At 36.7% G+C, this 21,304-nt stretch overlaps 1 long non-coding RNA gene across 1 annotated transcript in view; it reads right to left on the bottom strand.

Annotated features, from left to right (window-relative positions):
- Positions 1-2,832: 2,832 nt before the first annotated feature.
- LOC112948605 overlaps positions 2,833-21,304 on the bottom strand; it is a 43,873-nt gene continuing 25,401 nt past the window's right edge. Inside the window, exons 2-3 of the long non-coding RNA XR_003249655.1 lie at positions 6,976-7,138; positions 2,833-2,966 (exon numbers count right to left, since the gene is read on the bottom strand). This is a non-coding gene — a long non-coding RNA (uncharacterized LOC112948605). The remainder of the gene's footprint in view (positions 2,967-6,975; positions 7,139-21,304) is intronic.

Genomic DNA, 21,304 nt, shown 5'->3' with positions numbered 1-21,304 from the left:
GGCTACCCTCATGTATTCTGAGTTTTTACAGCTGCAAACAGATCTACCATATCTGTATGGGATGGGAAAAAACAAAAAGAAAAGAAAAGAAAAGAGTACTTCAAAATACGTATTTCTTCTTTCTAATCTGTCTCAGCATGCCAGAAGTTCAAAACAATTGCAAATTGGAAATTAAACCTCAGAAACAGAAATGTCAACCGTGTTTAGCAGAACCCATGTGTATTCATTCATTTCTGTGTGCGCATGCAGGCCAGGGCTCACTTCTGTACCATTCCTAATTCCCGCATTCTGCCTTCCTCAAAACCATCACAAATTTCCCAAAGCAAAGCCCTGAGTCATTTGCTGCTAAACCAAAATCTTCAAGATTAGGATGCAGGCCTTTAAATAATCACTAAATTAGAATTTTTAACAGCAATATATGAAAATCTTTGATTTCTGAGCCTCTGCTGCATCCATACATGAAGTTTTAAAGCTTCTCTTTGCGACCATAAAGCTTCAACTTTTAACTCAGCATAACTTGAGTGTTGAAACTGCAGCCAAACATTATGAAGCTCATGACAAAAAGAAGGAAAGCTAGAAAAGTAGGAAGCCACCATCAACCTGATATTGCAACAGGCTCCAGTGGTGATCACCCATATAAAAAGTCATGGGCTAGAGATCCTGCCTGCACACAGTCCCAACCTTGGTAGTAGCTTTTCAGTGGTCTTAGGAGAAACAAATGACAGTGCTCATTACTATTATTATCATTATTGTCATGTGTCATTATTTACTATTTGCATTTATGACTAATCTCAGGGTGGCACATTTCTGGAAAGAAGGTAACATCACGTTACTGAGACTTTAAAGTCATATCAGAAGCATGTAGAAAAATAACGTTGTTCCTTCCAATATTAAGTTAGCAAACCAACAAAAATTTGTATGATTCATCTTTGCATAAAATCATTAGATATTTTAATAGGACTTAAATTAGCAATAGAGATTTACTGATGCTCCTCATCTTCCATCACAAGCATACACAAACTATATATCTTTTAAAATTCAGTTGCTTAATATTAAATGGCAATAATTAGACTTTGAAGGTCACAGAGCAGCTGATGAAATTTTTATCCATGGTCAGGGAATGAATATCCCATAATCAGATAACCAGTATGGATGGACTTCTCTGTAACAAATACCACCATGCTTATTTTCATTCATTTAAATATGTTTTAATTTAGGTTTGCAGCTAATTATGCAGCTTGTAAGGAAAAAAATAATGTTACTTAATGACGGAATGAAAGATTTTTGGCAGAAACCATGTAGTGGAAGATTTTGAAATGAAAAAATAAATGTACATAGGCTTTTCTACATGAAACAAAGAGAATGTTGCAAATGATCCTGTAAAATAATTTAACATCACTGTGACAAAACAAAACTATCAAGAAGTTTTCTGCTCTGATGAGAAGCGTAACACTACACTTACTTCATAGGATGATATTTGCAGTACAATGTTATCTGCATTTTAAGGACTTATCATTACGTAGTTTTTTCAAGATCTTATAAAATGAAAGATAAAGAAAAAGAAAAAAAGGTTCCACATTTAAAAGACATATTTAGAAAATATCATTATATGACTCAAGGATACAAGACTCCTCTCTGCGCTCTGCAGACACTTTAGCAAATCAAATCATAGGTTTACAATAAAATTATGGCTATTCATTACCGCTACCATGTTGCATTCAGTTGTAATGACTGAGATATTTGTGGCACTTCATATAGCCGGTACCACTAAAAAGAGCAGGAGTTTTTCCCTTCCAGTCCCATGTGCATGGCTTTCCTAGCTCACTGAGACTCATTACAGCATATAAAATTCTGCACATGGTCATGTCTCTGTGTGACCAGGACATAATAAATCTCACTATTAGGTTAATGTCTTCCCACAAAACTAGATTTTGATGCAGAAAGAAAAATGGACATTTTAAGGAAACTCCTTATTTATCGAGGTTTAAGCATATGCAGAACATTAAGACTCTACGATACTAAATCTGAACAATGCAAATAAATATTAGCTGCTTGACCTTTTTAACTAACAAATATTTTTCCCAATTTAAAAACACAGACACATTCCCCTTTCCAAGCTCAGTCCTCTACAAAATGCCAATTTTAAAGGTTGTATAGTTTTTAATGGTTCAGTAACAATATACAACACTATGAAAACAGGAGTTTATGATGGCCTTTAGCTACAGCAATGTGAATGGCGCCTCTACAATTTTATTTGGTTAAAAAAATAGTTGCTCAGATGATGTAATAGTCCTTCCCATCAAATTTCCTTTCCTGCTTTGCAGAACTGCACATGTATTGTTTTTTTATATGCCAATGAGTTCATTGGTGATAAAATGCTGCCAAAAGCCGTCTTTGATGACGGGTAATAAATTAAAATGCCTTATATTACACTAAAGTTTTTGGTCTTTTTATTGAGAGAAGGGAAAACAAACAAATTCATCATAATTCACACCATCTATCTGACTCTGTAAGGATGGACAAAAATCACAGCACCGAAAAAATAACAATCTCAGCTAGCTACCCTTCTTATGTTTCATCCTGCTAAAGATACTGAGCACAGAACACCTACCACAAAACAAAGAATAATACACTTATGTTGATTAATCCATGAAATATGCTCTGGGAAAAATATGAAAAATATGAAATATGAAAAATATGAAATATGCACAGGGGAAAAACGCTCAGGGAAAGTCTTGTAACTGCTTGAAAAATAAAAGGTGTAACCCCATCAGCACAAGTACTTAAATTTAGACCATCTCTGCTGTTATTAGGAAGCAAACCTACCCATATCTGGGGGCTGTTGAATTTCTGTTTGGGATTTGGAGGTAGGTAACAGCACAAGTGACTCCTTTCATGGCTCTTCCTTACATCTTAGCCGTCCTCTGATCCTTAAGGTGCTCTGGTCATCCACATCCAGATGTTCCCTACAAGACACACCACCAAGATGCCATCCTTCCCCTCAAGACAGAGCAACAACCACAATACCAAAAGTCTAAAATTATTAAAGATTCACAACTACACCGAATGTTACCTTGTTCAACGTATTTATCATTAACTTCTGCTAATTGTTAAAAACTGGAGAAAGTGTCTATACAAACAGCAAAAATCACTACTGGGCAATTTTTCCCTCAAATGCCTGTTAGCCTCAGTTCTTCCAAGAATTTTTAGAACTTTGTGTGCTTTATGTGATCTCTCCTTTCTCATCTTATCTCTGAAACTACCTAAGCATTAATGGGCTGCTCTGAAGATACTTAGCTCTTGTGCTATTAACCTCAGAAGGTCTAAGATACAGCATTTCTGAGGTCTGGCTGACACATATTCCAGACTCATCAGTGACGTGGCAGCAATACATGCGGACAATTCAGTCTCTCAGTACATCAAAAATTCTTCATCATTAGATATTTAAGAAATGTTATCTGCATAACATCTGATTTAATACTCTATTGATTAACTATATCCTAAATTTGGAAGACTACAAATTCAGTTAGAGATTCTGTTTCAAAATAATCATGATGACCCAGGCAAATATATTCCAAGAGTTGATTTAGACAGAGACATACCTAACTAGTAAATAAGAGAGGCATTCCAAGGGACGTTTGAAGACAAATGACATACCAGCAAAACAGGTTGTCATATTGCAAGAATTTTCTAAAAGCAAGTGGGCATCCCCTGGAAATTATTCAATGATGGAGCTACTCTTAGCACACCCTTGATGTAATTTCTCCTTCTCTCTACCTTTCCTGTATCTGTTTGCATCAATATTCGTCATAGTTTTTTGCAGTCTGCATCCTTCCAACTTTGGCTTTTTTCTAACACATAGAGCAACTGAACCTGTACAGAGGTCATTAAGCAGCAAATGTGTTAAATAGCCTTTAGCACACTTTCAGCATAATCTTCTAATTGCCTTGCTCTCAGTAGGTAGATTCAAAACATTTCCCTTAAAAAAGAATTAAAGAAATGGAGAAATTTGTCTTGTTTATTTAACGACTTTCATTGATAGCTTTGTTTTGCTTTTACTTGGGCCTGTCTGAATCCCACAGACTTTCATATCTATTTAGGCATTTTAAATCAGTAATTTATGTCATAGGTTGAATGGCAAAATAGTGGCATTTATAGTTTATCGTGTTCACATAGCTTTCTGGGTGTGTACCTTGGAGGCAAAAGAAGCAAATTTTTATTAACACATGTTTATACATAATTGACCATTTGGGAAGGAGAAAGGAGAAATGGCTGTGATTTACATAGTTTAAGAAATGTCTTAGAGCACCTCACCCAGTCTGGAGCTCCCACTGTGACAGATGAGCAAATGCCCATGGGAGATGACAGCATGGTATTTATGGTATTTCCTTCTGAGACAATTAAGTAACATATGCCAAGACCATGGGGATTATCTCTAAGCTACACAGTATGTAACTCTATCTGAAGAGAAATATAATATTTTATAAATTTGACAAACCACGCGAAAGAAAAAAATTGATTCATCCATTTTAATATTGCAATAACTTTTCTCTGACTTAATCAGACATTTCTTGATTTTTTTGCAATAAAACAGTGACAAGTTATCATCCCACATACACTTCAGAATTACTGTGTGGCTATAGTCACACATCCAAATGCAAGGTATACACAACTGCCCTGCAATTAAACTCTTGCTAGAAAGCTAGCACAGCTTTGATTTTAGACTAATATTACCCAGCAAAGTAAACTTGAAAATCCAAACACTTTTCTCCATTAAAAGCCTTAGAAGGAAACTCTAAGATAAGATTTAATATTTCTTAGAAAATCTCACCGGCTGGATTCGTCATTGGTTCTCATTTTGTGCAGCCAATTCTTCCTTAGCAAAGTGCATGCAAAACATAACCCAGATGATTTCTTATTACTTTTTACACACTATCTTAGTAATCTGCACAGTTTAAATATTTCTTATGAATTCGCTTATATTCCTCAGGTGTTCAAGGACTCCATGCATTATGTCCTGCATTTACATGACCAGTAGGATCCACATAATAGTACTACAGCTCCTGCAAATATTATCAACAGCAGATGCATCCAAAGAATTCAATTTGGAGTTCTTGTTTTCATTTTCATATAAACTTCTTAGCACAATGGATTTTCCTGCCTTCCAGTGAGGAGGACTAATTCAGAGGAATGCACAATGAGCACAATATTCTACTGAAATATAGTTCATTAAAAAGCAGAAGAAAGTCACATTTGTTCTACAAATCCAGAGTGTTGTTAGGTGAATAGCGGCAAGTGAACAGGTGAATAACTGCAAGTGTAATCAAATATAATTAGAGCCTTCAAGATGGACCAAAATTAGAAACTCTCACAAGTAAACCTGACATTTCTCGTTTAAATAAGAGATAGAAAGGAACAAGAAACAAGCTATTTCCAATAGGTCTGAAGATCAAATCATATATGAACTCTTCACAAATATCAAAAATATTGAAAATTGCTATTCAATAAATATTCATTTCCTACATAATTTTTATAACGTTTGAGTATAAATCCAGATTTTTATGCAAGTTGCATCATTCATCATTTATACAGCTGTGTGTTCTCTGAGCTGTTTTCTGAAGCCCCTATAGTAGCAGGGACTTGGCTCATGCCTCTTTTTAGTTTTTTGTGGTTGTTGTTTTTTAAATTATGTCCTTTGATATGCACTATATGTTCAAAGAATTGAGGTGTAAGAATTTATGGTGTGATCTAACAAGTCTTGCATAGAAAGTCCAGTCCTCTAGTTCACTCTTCACTCCTGCTAAAAGAAATCTTAACTCTGGATTTTATGTTCCAATTCACCAAGTAAAACCAAGAACTTTTTTTTTTTTTTTTTTTTTTTTTTAAATTTGTAGTCCAGGAAGCTTCTATTAACAACAACAACTTTTTTTGGGGGGGGAGGGGGAGAGGGGTTGTTTTTGTATTTTTAGCTTTAGAAGTTACCTAGTGGATAGACAAATGAAGAAAATAAAAGACAAATCCCAGTAGATAAATTGATTAATTCCTCAAATTACTGAATAACTTGAATCAAGGATATAATAAAGGCATTAATTACAAAATATCCAAAGTGACAGGACTACTTTTTCTTTCTACAGTCATGGGGAAAGCTTCAGTTCCCCTTTATTATCATGTGATAGGAAAGTAATGCTCCAGAGAGGACATTACTGAAAGTTATGGATGAACCAGTTTGGCAACTAATAGATCCTTAATGGCTTTCAGAACTAGCCCATAATCTCTAGTAATACCATCTCTAGAGGGTCTTCATGATGTATTATGTAATAATTGTAGTGCTACTAAATATAGTTTGTATTACACTGATTACTATGCCATTAAATTTTTTGCAAGATTGTAATGGAATTTTTGGAGTTTATTCTATCAACACTAAGAACTTCTACAGTTGCTTTCTTTGTTGCTCTGACATTAATACCAATTTCTTTGAAAATACTTGGTGTTGATTGTTTTGTGAAAAGGCAAATATATAGCTTAATATGAATCAAACAGGAAATAAGAAAACAGAAATAAGAGAAACAAGAATAAGAAACTTGTCCTTTTTTTCCTACTTTTTTTCAAAATCAGAGTTTTACCCTTAACGTCCAGTAGTGATAAGCATCCAAGAGACATCCAAAATAGGTGTGGGCCCTCCCATGACCGTATCTTTCACATCTATGTGAGCAGCCCTGTGCAGGGCTAGTGTGGATGCCCATCTTTCTTCTTGCAAGTACTTCACACAGTTTTCCTGGCTACTAGGGGCTTGCTATATAAGTTTAAGGTGTTATCAGCACCATAGGCAAAGCTGAAATATATTGTCCTATCAAGGAGTCCATCATTTTGTCCTCATCATTAGTGACCATATCTTTGATCTTCATGACACCAGCACAGTGACATTAAGAGGGCAGCTAGGGGCTAAAAAAACTTAATTCATCCTCAATATTTTACCCTTCTCTTCAGGATCCTGTGCTCCAACAGCATCTCCAACATATAGGCACGTGAAAGGTCTATACTTTCCTCTGAAGAAGCATTCCTCTTCCTGAAAACATTCAGTTTAGTAACATGGGTGGACAGTCATGGCTCTGGACAGAAACTCATTTCAGTTGCAAATCTGTAAAACACATGTACAAAAATAAATAAAATTCTGTATATTGAGTGTACAGAATATCTCATTTTACTAAAACAATCAGCAGTTCCACTCGAGCTTCCCTTTTCCTAGTAATTTTGGCACTTTTTGAACTGCCACGCACATACATGGTACCATATACAAATTAAGCTCTCATTAATAAAGTCTAAAATTGCCAGAGAAGTATCTGGATGTGTCTGGTGTGCTTCAACTCTTTCTAGGCACCACAAGCATGAACTCTCTGGTGGCAGCAGCCACCCAATAAAAGCAGGTCCAGATGCCAAAACATCTTTCTCTGACTCTTGCATAATTTACGATGGTGAATTTTCTAGGATGAGGACCACAGTCAGAAGAGCTGTACTACAACATTAGAGATAAAATGCCACGGCAACACAGCATCCCACTTCACCCAAGCCAAAGATATGTTCACCATGAGCAAGGATGATAACAAAATATGTCATAGAATTTTAGAGTTAAATCCGTACTTTTTTACCCCTCCAAGAACAGGAATCACAAAGTGCGTATTACTGTAGAAAAAGAGTCACACGTTGCTATTGCAGTGGGGGGAGTTTAGGATGAGTGCCATTACATCAATATTATTGTAATTAATGATTACATCATGCTCTAGAAGAGAAGTACAGGAAAGGTTGGTATTAACATGCAAGACACGGCAGAGTGATATCAATACTCATTTTACTGTTCAGATTTTTTTAAAAAGCTAATAGCTGTCAAAAATACCCATTATAGGCTAGTCTATAATTTGTAGAAGTCAAGTAATACATTTTTTCTGAAGGTATAATGGATGCTCCATGGAGCAATTATTTTAGAAAGACAACTTCATCTCAGCTGTCTCATGCCAGCAGAACTATTTAAGAGCCAGAAATGCATAATTCAACATGGAAGAGCTGTCAGATTTGAGAATACCTTTAAATTATAAAAACTTAGCACCACTAGTCAGTTATAATTATAATGGAAAAGTAGTTTTCTGTCGTTTTATCATAGAAAACATCTCTTAAGAAGCAATTTCATGTGTTAAAATATTTTGGCAAAGTGACTTTTGATTCTAAAGGGATACAGATTATCTAGTTTTATACCTGAATATTTTTCTTACAAATTGAATATAACAGCTTACATAGTACAACATTGTAAGTGCAAGAGAACTATTAAAATCCCATTGGAAATTGTTACTATGAAACAACGAGCAGCATAATTCACTAGGACGGGTCAAGTTATGCACAAAAATATTGTTTTATTACCAAATATGACAAGATAGTTTTTCTTTAGACAGTCAATTATTTTATATAGCACATGGCCAAAACATAAAAGATGTTTTTTCTCTTGACTTTGGTAAGCAAAAAAAAAAAAAAAGGAAAATTAGGAATACCTAAAGTAGTCATTCGGATGGTTTTAATAGCTAATACTAAAATTGTAATGAGAAAAATCATTAAATCCATTGCATTTTCTTTCTCAGGTAAGGTACAACAAAGCTAATTTTCTTCTTTAGGCAGAACATTCAAAGTAGCCTAATTTCACTGTCAGTGGCTTCATTCAGAGAAACGAGCTTGTTGACTTACGTAAGGGTTATACTGCAGGTCCAATACTTGCCTGAAAACTTTCTTGTGGCTGTTTGTCAGATTAATCAGCTTTGGTTTTGTTGTTGTGGTCAGCGTCATTGCACTTTTGAGATTTCTATTGGCCTTTCTGCTCAGCCCACACACACAGTGAGCAGAAGAGTATTTTCCTCTCAGAGATCATTAGTTGTGGTCAGTTGGTTTTACTTATATATTTGTTTACTAAATACCATGGTATACTTATTCATATAATTATCCAGTTTAAAAAAACTCAATCGGGATACTCAAGCTCAATATTAAGCATTTCTGGAATGCAAAACATGGAATTTTATCATTAAATACAATATTTTTCTCACTTTTTCTGACAACAAGCTTTCTATACATTAAATTCTTGTAATCATTGCAGAGTTAAAACTTCATCATCATAATATAGCCAGGCAGTAATGACTGCATGTCTTTTTTTATTTACCCATCCAACAGCATAAGACGACATTACATCCAAGTGATGGAAAGTTATCATATCATCTTCTCCCTAAAAATACCAGCATATTAACAAATCATTGGGAACAGAAGATCGGATTCAGAAAATATCAATTACTTGTTTCTATGGGTGCAACATGATGTAGTATTGCATAACATAATACAAATTAAGGAATTAAATTGGTTTCATTTCATCTGATTTTCTGGCAGACTTTAATGTGTTAAGTATTTACTAAAAAGGCAATTGGAATGCATAGAGCATACGGAATTATAATTTATTAACACATCTACAGTAGTAGCACACATTATCTTCCACCGTCTCACCTGTAAGTTTCTGGGTTAAATCGGGTTCTATCCCAACAGCACATTAAGTCTCAAGATAGATGGCAGTGTATTCACCAGCAAATTTTCAGTATACTGTAAGATTTACCTTTATTCTGTATCTTTTTCATGTAATACACTGGGGTCGTTGCTTAAATGGAGGTTTAAAATTAACACTATAAATACAAATTTGGGTTTTGTAGGACATGACAGCGTACACTTTTAATGAGTCAACAAAATTGTAAGTTTGCTGCTACTCTGTAGTATTCCACATGCAAGCAATTTAGTAATAATGAATAATAAATATATTTTAATAGCTCTTCCATTTGCTGTGCCACATATTTGATTTAAGCGTAACATGGGACTCTTCCCGTTCTCCGCAGACGTGGCCACGAAAGGTTAGGGACGGGGTTGCTGCTGGCAAGCCCTTGTTTCAAAGACACTACATGCAGGGCTAGCACAGAATTTCTAAGTCCACAGTGAAGGAGAAGCAGTAATGGAAAGCTGCAGTGCCCAATAAATCTCCCATTCTATAATTACGACTAGCAGTGCTGGGAGGCCACATTCGTGTTCCATGTAACTCTGGAAAGGTTCCTGGAGGAAGGAAAACCATCTCCTTCTGCCTAGTTCTGGAGCAGCAGCAGCAGAAACATTCAAGCACCTGAGGCAGGTGAAGACCCAACTCATACAGAAGACCTTTCTGATACCTGGATACGCAGCTCCCATTGCCTTTAATGGAATTTGAAGAGCCCTACAAAGGTGCAAACCTGCTGGAGATGCAGGTCCACCTCTGCACAACAGGCAGGTGTGCACAAGGATGTACTTTTATTTGGTTTCATTGGAACAGATAATTCAAACACAGCACGAATAGCTGGCTCCTTTCTTCATTTTGTTCATGGATGAACATGCAGATGAAGTAACTCAAGGTCATATTACCTTCTGGCTTCCTTTGACACAAAGTGTATTTACAGTATGGTCTAAAAGTTTTTAGTCCACTTTCTCAGTCCAGCACTCTTGAATTCGATTAATGGAGACATTCTAGCACTTACGTCAAGTTATGCTGCATATAAATGGGGATAAAAGGATTACCAGGTTATAAATCAATTGAGAGATTCAGGGATATAAATCTCGGGGACACTGGGCTTCAGTGTTAATGGAAATGCAGAACTCCATTGGCTAATCACAATTTAGATTGCCTACCAGATACATCACCGGATTTTACAGGGTGTCTTAATAAAACTCTAGCACTGTGGGGAAGAAAAGAAGAAAAAAACACCCGTTAGTGCTGGCCCACAGCAAATGGCTTGCATGCTAGCCAAGGGTATGTGTGAATAAGCTTATAGAGTAAAACACACAGACAAGGATGATTTTTTGAACGAGGAATAAGCTACGTTATAGCGGGGCTGGGAGTCATGGTTCTGCTTTCATACGGGTAATGCAATGCGGCAGCCATGGGACTTTAATTAGTTTCTCAGACAGGAGCTTATGCCAGGCAAAAAAAAAAAAAAAATGAGCGTAGAAAGCTATACATATATGGGAAAGAAGAACTTGCATGACGAGAACATGCAATGGCTAAGTTAAACGCTTAGCCATGTTTCAAGTTCGTGAAGGAACTTTAACTTGGTGGAAATGCTGTCTTTTTATACAGAAGACAGGAAGATTCTCATTCCCTCTGAAAAACTGCACGAGAGAAGGAGAATTGTAAGATAAGCAAAGAGCCTATTTGGGTCTCCTGAACAGGCAAGACTTTAGCTACAGTCCCTCGTCTAGAAGAGCTTGAACTTGGTGCTAAGCACAAAGAGAGCAGGAGTAACAGCATGGAAAATGTCTTCAGCACAATCAGGGGAGGCAGAATAATTTTGCAGGCATAGGGATATCCAGCTTTCCCCAAGGGTAGGATATCTGCTGGCTTTGCTTAACACAATATGCATTTTTGTCTGAATACTATAAGAAATAAAGGCCAAGGAGACACTACGGGAAAAGGAATATTCACCTGGGTATATAAAAATGTGAAGGACAGTTTATATCCAAAGGGTCCACTGTGATTTTATAAATACAGTATGTAATTTTTAGAACAAATCAAATACAAATAATAAAAACTCACGCAATGATTAGTTTAGGGGCTTTTGCAAGGAATGGGATATTTTAAGCTTATCTAACACTCAATATTGAAATGACCTAATGTTTAACTAAGCATTGTCCTATCTTATAGATAAAGGGAAAAAATATTTTGAAGGCTTTCCTTTGTAAGAAATACATCATATTAGAAATCCCTCGACTGTTGTATTATGTACAAAACAGAGTCAACCAAGAGCCTCTTGCAGGTTCCTATAAATACTTGCCGAACATCAGGATACTCTATTGGAAATAATGAGAATGCAGCGAGAAGGCATGACCCTGAGCAACTGAAGTGGGGAGGGTGGCGTGGAAGATATTAAATCATGCTTTCTTTTGTCATTGCCAATTATATATTCAGGTTCCATGTCAATGTTTAATATATCATCACAGCAATGTATTACAGTTCCAATGTGTACTGCATAATCATAGTAACATCACTCTGATGTCATATTAGACACTGGCAAAGAGCCACATTACTAGTTAAAATTGGGGCTTACCAAGAAATGTCTACAATATTTTTTTAAACAAATGATTAATTTTAAGCCAAACCAAAGAAACAACTCATTTGAAGGAGTGGAGGTCATTTCCAACTGTTACTTCATAGTGTACTTTGGCTCCGAGCCAAAGAGACAGAAGGGGAGACCCTGTAATAAAACATCTTTTACTAAATTATTAATTTTTTTATGGTCAGGCTAAAGATTTAGAAGCACTTTGGCATTTTGTGCCTAGGTTGGGGGCTGCCTGAAATTAGCACTGCTTCCCTTTTGCTTAGCAGCTGAGCATATCCACCATCCTGCAATTCATTTTAAGTTAAATACTCAATCATTATCTAGCTGAAATAGGATGTGCAATAACATTCACATATTTCAGAGTTCAGAGTTGTTGTCATACGCTCCCTACAATTCTAGCTTTATGAAACACTCCCTGTTTTACTTCTTGCTTGATGGTTCTGCAAGTCAAGAATTCAATAAAGCCAAATGCGAGAGGACAGAGTCGTAAAGTGTTAGATTTGTTCTAGCACAATGGGAGTACATGGGAGTATTACACAAACTGGTTGAATCTGAATTTCTGGGATTTGCTCCTATATTTAACAGCATAAGTCATAAGCCTAGTTAAATCACTTAGAGTATGTTTTCTTACCTTTGCCATCTATATAAATAAAGGCCTTCCCATGTTCAGAGAAGTGATGTGCGCCTGCTTCATTCCTGCTTGTAAAACAATTTCATACACTCTGATGGAAGGCCGTATAGCAAAGAACAAATATTCTGTAACGTCTTCTCTAGCATAATGACAAATTCAGGGTACTAATTAGAAGTGTATTGTTGGAAGAAGGATATTCAAAATTTTCTTCCAATCATCTCACCTCGGAGTAATAAAACCTTGCTTACAAGGCGCACACTCTAAGTGAATAATCTCAATTTATTAAGGTGAACTTTCCACAAGAACCAAATTTTCAGCCAAAATTGTCTACTCTCCAAAACTCACAATTGTGGCACAGACTGCACATTCTGTATATCCAAGTGGGATACAACTGCTGTATCCCTTAAGGTACAGTTGTAGGCACAAATACAAGGGATCATTAGGAAATTTTCATTGCACACTTGGAAAAAGCAAGCCTAAAGACCAATATACTCAGTAAATCCCTGGCTAAGGAACTGCATGTAAAGCTTGAACTTTATCTCATTCATACCCCAGACCAAAAAACTAATAAATTCAGCTACTCAGCCCATGAACTGAAATAAAGGAAGACTTAGAGAGTCAAAGTATGAGACTCTCTGATAAGAGCACATAGAACACATATTTCTTCCTGTAACTTCATCATAGTGAGATCTCTCACCTGTTTTTCAGGCAACTAGTCAGAAAATAATTTATTTCTGATTAAATTCCATATCCACATAAATGTTTCTACCAGCTTGAGTAGAAGAAAGTTGGTGTTACCATTGTAATTTTAGTATTATGCAGTAAAAGCAGTAACATTGCCTTTAAAATATATCATATCTCAATTTTCCATTTCATAAACAGAGAACTAGAAACTAGAACTACTTCCTAACTACCTTATCACATATTTGCAAAGAAAAAGGAACAAAAGTCTCTAAAGACTACAAATATTGTCAGAAGAGTGCTTTCACAGGGGAAGATGCAGCTTTTTTCAAAGGTTCATCACTGTCCACATGTTTTTACATTTAGGTAATACTATTATTTTCATTGTTTTCAAATATTTTTAAAATGATCATCTAAACAGCCAATGTTTAAGTTATTCTTACATTTTTATTATAAATCTGATAGAAATCCTAAGGAAGATTCAAAAAAGAAAACCTCAAAACTAAAATAACACCAGTAATAAATAAGTCTTGTTCATTATAAAGAAAAATAAAGTATCTTTCTGAATTTTCAGATGTAATATCAAAATTGCAGGACCAAAAGCAAGGGAAGTGAGCATAAGCCGGACTCATGAAACTGGACTGGGAAACTGCACTCGTGATGTGCTGATTTTTGAGGTACGATGAACATGAAATTGTTGAGGCACACTAGAAGAATTGCAATTTAAAGCTGAAGCTAGTTCCTACATTTAAACACGTGTAAAGGTAAGCTTTTTTCCTTCTTAATCTTTTTCCTACAGCTTTAATTGTGATTCTTGATAGAAAAACTCTTTGGTAAATTTGCGTGATTTCTGCCCTCTGCCTGCAGTGCAGCATGACAAATGCAATGGAATCCAGCGCAGCCAAATACAATTGCAAACACTGATAGAAATGGTTTCCATTAACCTTCCTTTTCCTTTATTGCAGGATCTTGTTTTCTTATTATGGGCAGAAGAGCTGTCTGTATGTTTGGGGACCTGTGTGGATATATGTTTATAACATGTACTAAAATTTCAATGCAAAAATATATACTTGGCAGATACTTTTTATATAATTATATATGAATACATAACTGTGCAGATGTAAGCATTTACATATAAAATGTGTATAATGTGCACATATTCTGTTTGCATGTGTCTATACATACGTGTGTATATATGTGTGCGTGTGTGCAAGCATATATGCTCTAAATTCCTTGTCTCCCATGAACTGCGGGGCTTCTTTCACTGAAAGTTTCACTGCACATTTATATCTGGATAAAAGCAGCTCCTGACCACCATTCTCTAACAAATAATTCTTTGTGGCTGTAATTAAGATGGCTCTAAGAGACTGCTGGGATGTCTTAGTGGTCTGGAGAGCACTCCCCCTCCCCTGAAACAAAATCCTTTATCACATTTTTGAATTAATTATAAAAGTTAAAAATTAAATCTTTCTTGTGTCCCCCATAATAATCCTCCTAGATCAGTTTTTGTCCATATTAATGGAGAACACATCCCTAGTAAGATTTAATTTCAAACTTTTATAATTATGGTTAAAATTAAATCTTACTGTGGCCGTATTACACATTAACATGAATGAAAGCCAGCCTAGGAGGATTATCAATGGTACTCCGGCACGATTTATTTTTAACTTTTGCAATTAATTAAAATCTTTGGATAAAGATCTTGTTTTGGGGTGGGGGAGTCCTTATTAAGATGGAGCCCACAATGCGTTCCCGTTCTTGTGAGGGGCATTTGAACTATGAAGGGAAGGGCTACGAGCTCAGAGGGATCATCCAATAAATCATTGCTCCCTAACGGAGGAATAGGCAGTTCTGAGCTCCCTGTGCAAACTGCACTAGCCTAAGCAAGAGCAGTTTGTTTCTAAATATGCTCAGCAATACACTGAGCAAGCACGGGTATAACCTCACACAAGCTCATAATACTGCAAAGACGCACAGTGGGTTTTGCATTAACATCTCCCGGATTTTAATACCCTTTGGGAGTCTCCGGATTATCTAGTCTGACCTCCCAGATGCAAGAGGGCACAGACTTTTCCATACAAATCCCTGCTGTGGAAGGATTTTCTCTTCTTTCTCTTGTGTTAGTGGAAACTGCTGCACACAATCACTTGCAGCTGACTCTGATTCTACCTTTGTAGCAGATGCCCAGGTAAAGACTCCAAGGACCAAACCTGCGTTTTAGAAAATATTTTTCTTTTGCTAGCTCTTATGCTTCACCCCCATCATTTCCACTATTCCATGCATATTTTTATAGGCTGGATACACCTCCTTGCAAGTTATTTACAAATGCTGCCCTAAATACTGACTGCTGTAAGATGACTTTTAAGTGAAAAAGTCGTCAAAATTGCAATCGCCTCCCCTGCAAATCCAGGCACAAGTCAGTGCCCAAAACTCATAGAGCGTTTTGCATCTTGGGGAAAAAAGCAGCAGAAAGAGCAGGGAAGTTGTTAAGAAGAGGCCAGATAGTAATAAAAATGCATAGTTTGGCCCCAGATAAAACCTACAAAAGCACTTGGCCAGGTAAAAGTGCTGGGCTGTGAAAAAGACAGACTTCCATTTAACTCCTTTGGCAATCAGGAAATGGGAACTAGTCCATTCCTTTTATTTATGAAAGCATTTGTATCGCATCAAAAGTATCTGATTCCTCATCATATCTTCTAAGAGAAATCCAAGAGCTCCAAACTTTGGCTAACCTCCTTCTTTCTCTGTAATTTGCTTCAAGTTACATGAGCAGAAAATCTTATCTATTAGGTATTTTGGGGCAGTGGGAGTCTATGTTTCCCAGAAAGTATCATCTGATGAACACAAAAGTTTTAAGAAATCCATAAGGCTGGGTTCAAGTCAGACCTCCCTCCGATTTGCTGATGTTTCTCTGAATTATCAGGACAGGAGAACTGAGATTCTTTATTAGTTCCTTTCCTATACTAGGCCAGGAATAACAGTCACTGCCCAAAGGGCAAATAGGTCTGATTATGCACTGTATTATATAGGATGTAGTTACCTGCATCCCAGAGAAGTAAGCATAAATCTAGGCATGAAGACTAAATATTGAACTATTTCCTTGGAGCTCTCCTTTCCCTCCCTTGTATATTGTTCTGTATTCTGCTGGGTAACCGAGAGCCCTAGCTATTTACTTTGGGGAGTCCTGTAAGCCGAGTCATCATGAATGCTGATGAATATTCTGGGAATGATCTGAAACGCTTCCAGTTAAACTCGAGACTTAACATCTCAAGGAAGAAAAAATAATGTTTCCACCACATATTTTATTAAGCCCTTTAGGTCCTTTTACAAGAGAGGAAATACCAATTAACGTATAATTTAGCAGAACAAAATATTATCCCATTTCAACCAGTACTCACTTCCTTGAAGTTTATTCAAGCATTAATAACCATTTAATGCAATTTAACTACACTGAGGTATCCGTTACATTAATATCATATATCCATCAGGAAATTAGAGTTTTGTCTCTATGAATTTTGTATTACAAGAAAGTCTTTATAATTTTATTCTGCACTTTATGGTGGCTAATTTAAGTTTTAAAATGGTTCAAATAGCTTCCCAGTCTCTCTCTTCTACAGTGTAATATGACTAACAAATTGTTACTGATGTTAAAAGATCATGAACACATCATTTATTAAACAGGGCTGGAGAGAAAAGTTTGAAGGAAGAGTGCATTTCCAGCATAATTCCTGTATTCTTAGGAGCTGATATCCAAGTCAGGAGAAAATCCTTAAGGAATTGGGAGGCTCGGGGGTGCAGGGCTGGGGATGACATGGGGGTCACACTGCAACTGCTTTGTGTCCCAGGAGACTCTCAGCACAACAAAGAATTCAACCTCTGCACCCAATCCCCCTGCGCGCTCCCCAAAAACACTACCGTGGACTGCACAATTTCCCCTTCCTGCCTCATTTCTGCATCGTGAATCGCTGCAAAAACAGCCAGCGAGAAAAGCCCTTTTGAGGCTTTAAAAGTGACTCAAATCAAGAGAAAGAAGGAGAGAGAAAGAAAAAAGAAAAAGGAAAAAAAGGAAGAAAAAAGGAGGAAAAAAAGAAAAAAACACATTTTAAAAATCTGCAACTGCAGCATGAGCACACATAGACAGGTAGATGTGGCTCAGCTGAAGCTTCTTCAGAGATGCTGAGTAGTTTTTCCTATTTCAGCATCAGTTTGCTCATCTTTAAAACGTACCCAGGTATTTTCAAGCAGACACTTGACACTTTGTCAAAATAAGAGCACATGCATTCACTGCAGCTGACAAAATAACCAGAGCTAAATTCTGAGATGATGCAAATTATCCAGGGATTGAGAAAAATATCTTACTATTAATGATCAGACTGTTATATATCAGTTTCCTGTGAAACTCTGCCCATATCACTTAGTCTTTCTATCTCAGTAAAAGAGGAGCACCACCACACTCCTCTTCCTCTTTCATATTTAAAAACCAAATTTCTGTTCCCAAACTCTTCTGCCTATATAAATTTGCAGTAGAGTACATGCTTTCTCCTTCCTACCACCACACCTCTGAATATTATTCACTGCAATGCACACTTTGCAAGCGCTTACGGTCAGATTATTTACAGAAGGAAAAAAGTTATAGCATAACCACCTCTGAGAAGGTTTCATGTGTTCATGTACAAATGCAACTGATACAGAAAATTAGAGAATTTTAGTCAGGAAAGTGGTGTCACCCCAGGCTTTCCAGGTAAGTGAAAATCCCCAAAGTGCAGACAATAAACTAGACTATTCAAGGAGATAAGTCTTCTCTATATAGCCTTTAAATAATGAATCATAACCTGCCTCATGCAACAAAATGAGCAAAAAATCAGCTTGCAAACCTCCCAGTAGTCAAACATGCAACAGCAAAATACTGCTGCACTTGTAATTTTGCTGCAGTGTTTAGAAATAACGTACACTTGAAAAATACTCCACTGCACAAGTTCCGCTCCTCCTCATCCCTTTTCCCAGTACAATATGTTTTTTCTATGTCAGAAAATTACAGAGTCTGAGAAGATGAATTTTCCTGGGGTGAATTACTCAGTCACCTGCACACTTAAATGAGATGGTAGAGTGTGATAAGAGAGTCTATATTACATTTCTTTTACTGACAGGATCACTACAGAATAGAAAAATATCTGTCACGCTGTTGATATGAATCTCCTCCTTGTTGTGCCTTTTGGCATCCATAGATAATTAAAGAAGCCTCAAACTGCTTTTTTTTTTTTTTTTTTCCTGCAAGTTCTTTCAGTTCTTCAGTTCTTTTTATTTGTCCAGCAGGCTTTGGTCTTGTTAAACTTTGCCTATTGGAGGGAAGGAAAAATAGACCTAATATATTTTATAATTCCAGAGATGTTATTTTGCCAGAGGGAACTGGCAAAATCCTTTGGTGGAGCTTCAGCAGTAGCAGACAGGGCAGCTTCACAACGAAACTGAGTTCAAAACCCAGAGGGGTAACACAATTTAGGTGCTACAAACATGTTATTTTTAGTCCTTTTGGTGCACATGAAATTTCCTTCTGTGGAACTAATGACAGAGATGGGCAGGATAGCTTAAATTTGTAAGGAAAAATAGTATAGCAGGTCCATTTAGAACAGGAAAACAGTACGGGACACCTACAGAATGCCTAAAGTTTACCAGACTTACCAGCTTCCCTTCATTTATTATCTCATGCAATATCTATTTTAGTATAATCATCCCTTAAGCAGATAGAATACTATATATCCAGACTTTTAATGCTGCGTGAAGGAGACACCAGAAAGGCCACCAATACGAGAGGAAACCACATGCCTTTGAGTGCCAGGACAGTCTATTTGACCAAGAACCTTCCTTCTTTAATATCAATTTAGTAGATTTCTACCAATTTTTGAGTCTTGTAGAACAAGATCTCACACAAGCGGACGATTCTGATGTTCTTCATTCAAGAAGCACTTTTTTCTTATTTATTCAACAGGAGCAAAAGAGGAAAAAATATCCTGAACTCCTTGTAAGAAAAGTCATGCTGCTTAGGCACCCTGGCAATGCCCCATTTTATCACTACCCATTCAAATATGTTTGGCATCAATTATTGTAACAACAAGAGACTCTTTTTAATGTAAAAAATAATTAATGCTGCAAACTGCAGGCCAAGCCTGTTGTATCTACCAACATTTAATTTAACGACATAGTTAAATATAATTCAGTATTAGTTTGGGGACAATTAGGTATTTCCAGTATCTTAGCAGGTATGGCAGCATATAGTTACAGTAATGTACTTCTGGCAAAGACTTAAAGAAAGTCTTATCTTGCTTGGAAATATCTATACTTAAAATACTGTTGCAATGAAAATTACATCATTCAGTACATGATGATATATAAAGAACTATATCTTCAGTTTGCTCAGAACATTTAAAAATAAATTAGTCTTTATTTCCTAAATAATCTATTGGAAAGAGTATATTTCAGAGACACGTTCTATTGCAAAAAGATGTAGTTTAAGCTTCATTTAATGTCACAAGCATTGTGGATTTCAATTCTACTAAAATCCACTCGAACTTCTAATAAAACTCCATATGCAAGAAAAAAAATCAGATAGTTTACAGAATTTATACTGTTACAATGGTACACCCAAAAATTGCAAGGGGAAAAACTTCAGGGAAGTAAGTTGAAGATATAAAGTAGTAAAATACTGTCTTGATGCAATACAAAAAAAAAAAAATTGTTGCGCTTGCAACTATTTCTGTTTCCTTATATGTTGCTCTTCCTCATTAGCTCCACTGAGCAACAAATGACACGAGGATTAGCTCATGGAGCTCCAGTCTAAAGCGATTCCTACCGCTAACACAAATTATAAATAATACGCGTCGTTTGTCAAGTGCATTCTTCAATAATCTAATTGCACCCCGCTAACGAGCCCCGGGTTCGGGGCCGCGCCGAGGTTCCCATGCCCCGGGTCAGAGGCGGCGGAGAGCCCGGGGCAGCAGACGGGCTCGATCTGCAGAGCGCGGCAGCCGCATCGCGCGCCGCATCCGAGGCGCCAGCCCTCTGCTACGGGTAGAACTCCAGCCCCACGGCTCGGGAATCAATAATTCTCACTGCCCTCTTGCTCTATGGTTAGTAAAAATCACAATGCAGTGTCCACATCTCCTGGTCTGCCGGTGGCTTAAGTCGCTGTATTCATATAGGAATGCCAATAGCATGAAAAAAGGCTTTAATTTTGTAATGTGTGCTCGTGAGAAGGGAAGGATGGGGAAGAGTGAGGAGAGCAAAAACCCTTCTCCCATTAAAAGTAATGCAATGTCTAAGTGTATATCAAGGGTTCCTATTTCTTCTCTAAGTTATTACATCTGTAATATGAATTTATACTGATGACTTACCAATACACACCATGACCACATTATGACAGCAGGTGAGGATCAAGGATATGAGTTACCTTGGCATTATCCTTTCTGAGCCTGTTGAAACAGAGACTGCTAAGCATCACCTTTAATGGAAACTCCATATGTGAAATGTAAATATTTTCCTTCTCTAGACACCAATTCGCTCTGCCATTATCTTTCCTCATACCAGAAAACAGCCAGGAACAACTTCCAAAGCCTGGGAATTTTACCCAGAAGACAGATACTTGCAAGAGAGCACACAGTTTTATTTATTTCCCCACACACACATGATAAAGCCCAAGTTTTTCATCTGGCAAAACTAGTCCTGCTTTTCCATTCTCACTTTCATTCTCCATTTACTTATACCTTAAGTAAATGCCTAATAGCAGCTTTGCATTAGCTGGTTGGATATTATCTGTTCTGCAGCAATCTTTTTAGGCATGCACTAC

The sequence above is a fragment of the Nothoprocta perdicaria genome, unplaced genomic scaffold, assembly GCF_003342845.1.
Source record: "Nothoprocta perdicaria isolate Ctin4 unplaced genomic scaffold, notPer1 scaffold_27, whole genome shotgun sequence".
Lineage (NCBI taxonomy): Eukaryota > Metazoa > Chordata > Aves > Tinamiformes > Tinamidae > Nothoprocta > Nothoprocta perdicaria.
This window is presented reverse-complemented; position numbering and strand designations above follow the sequence as displayed.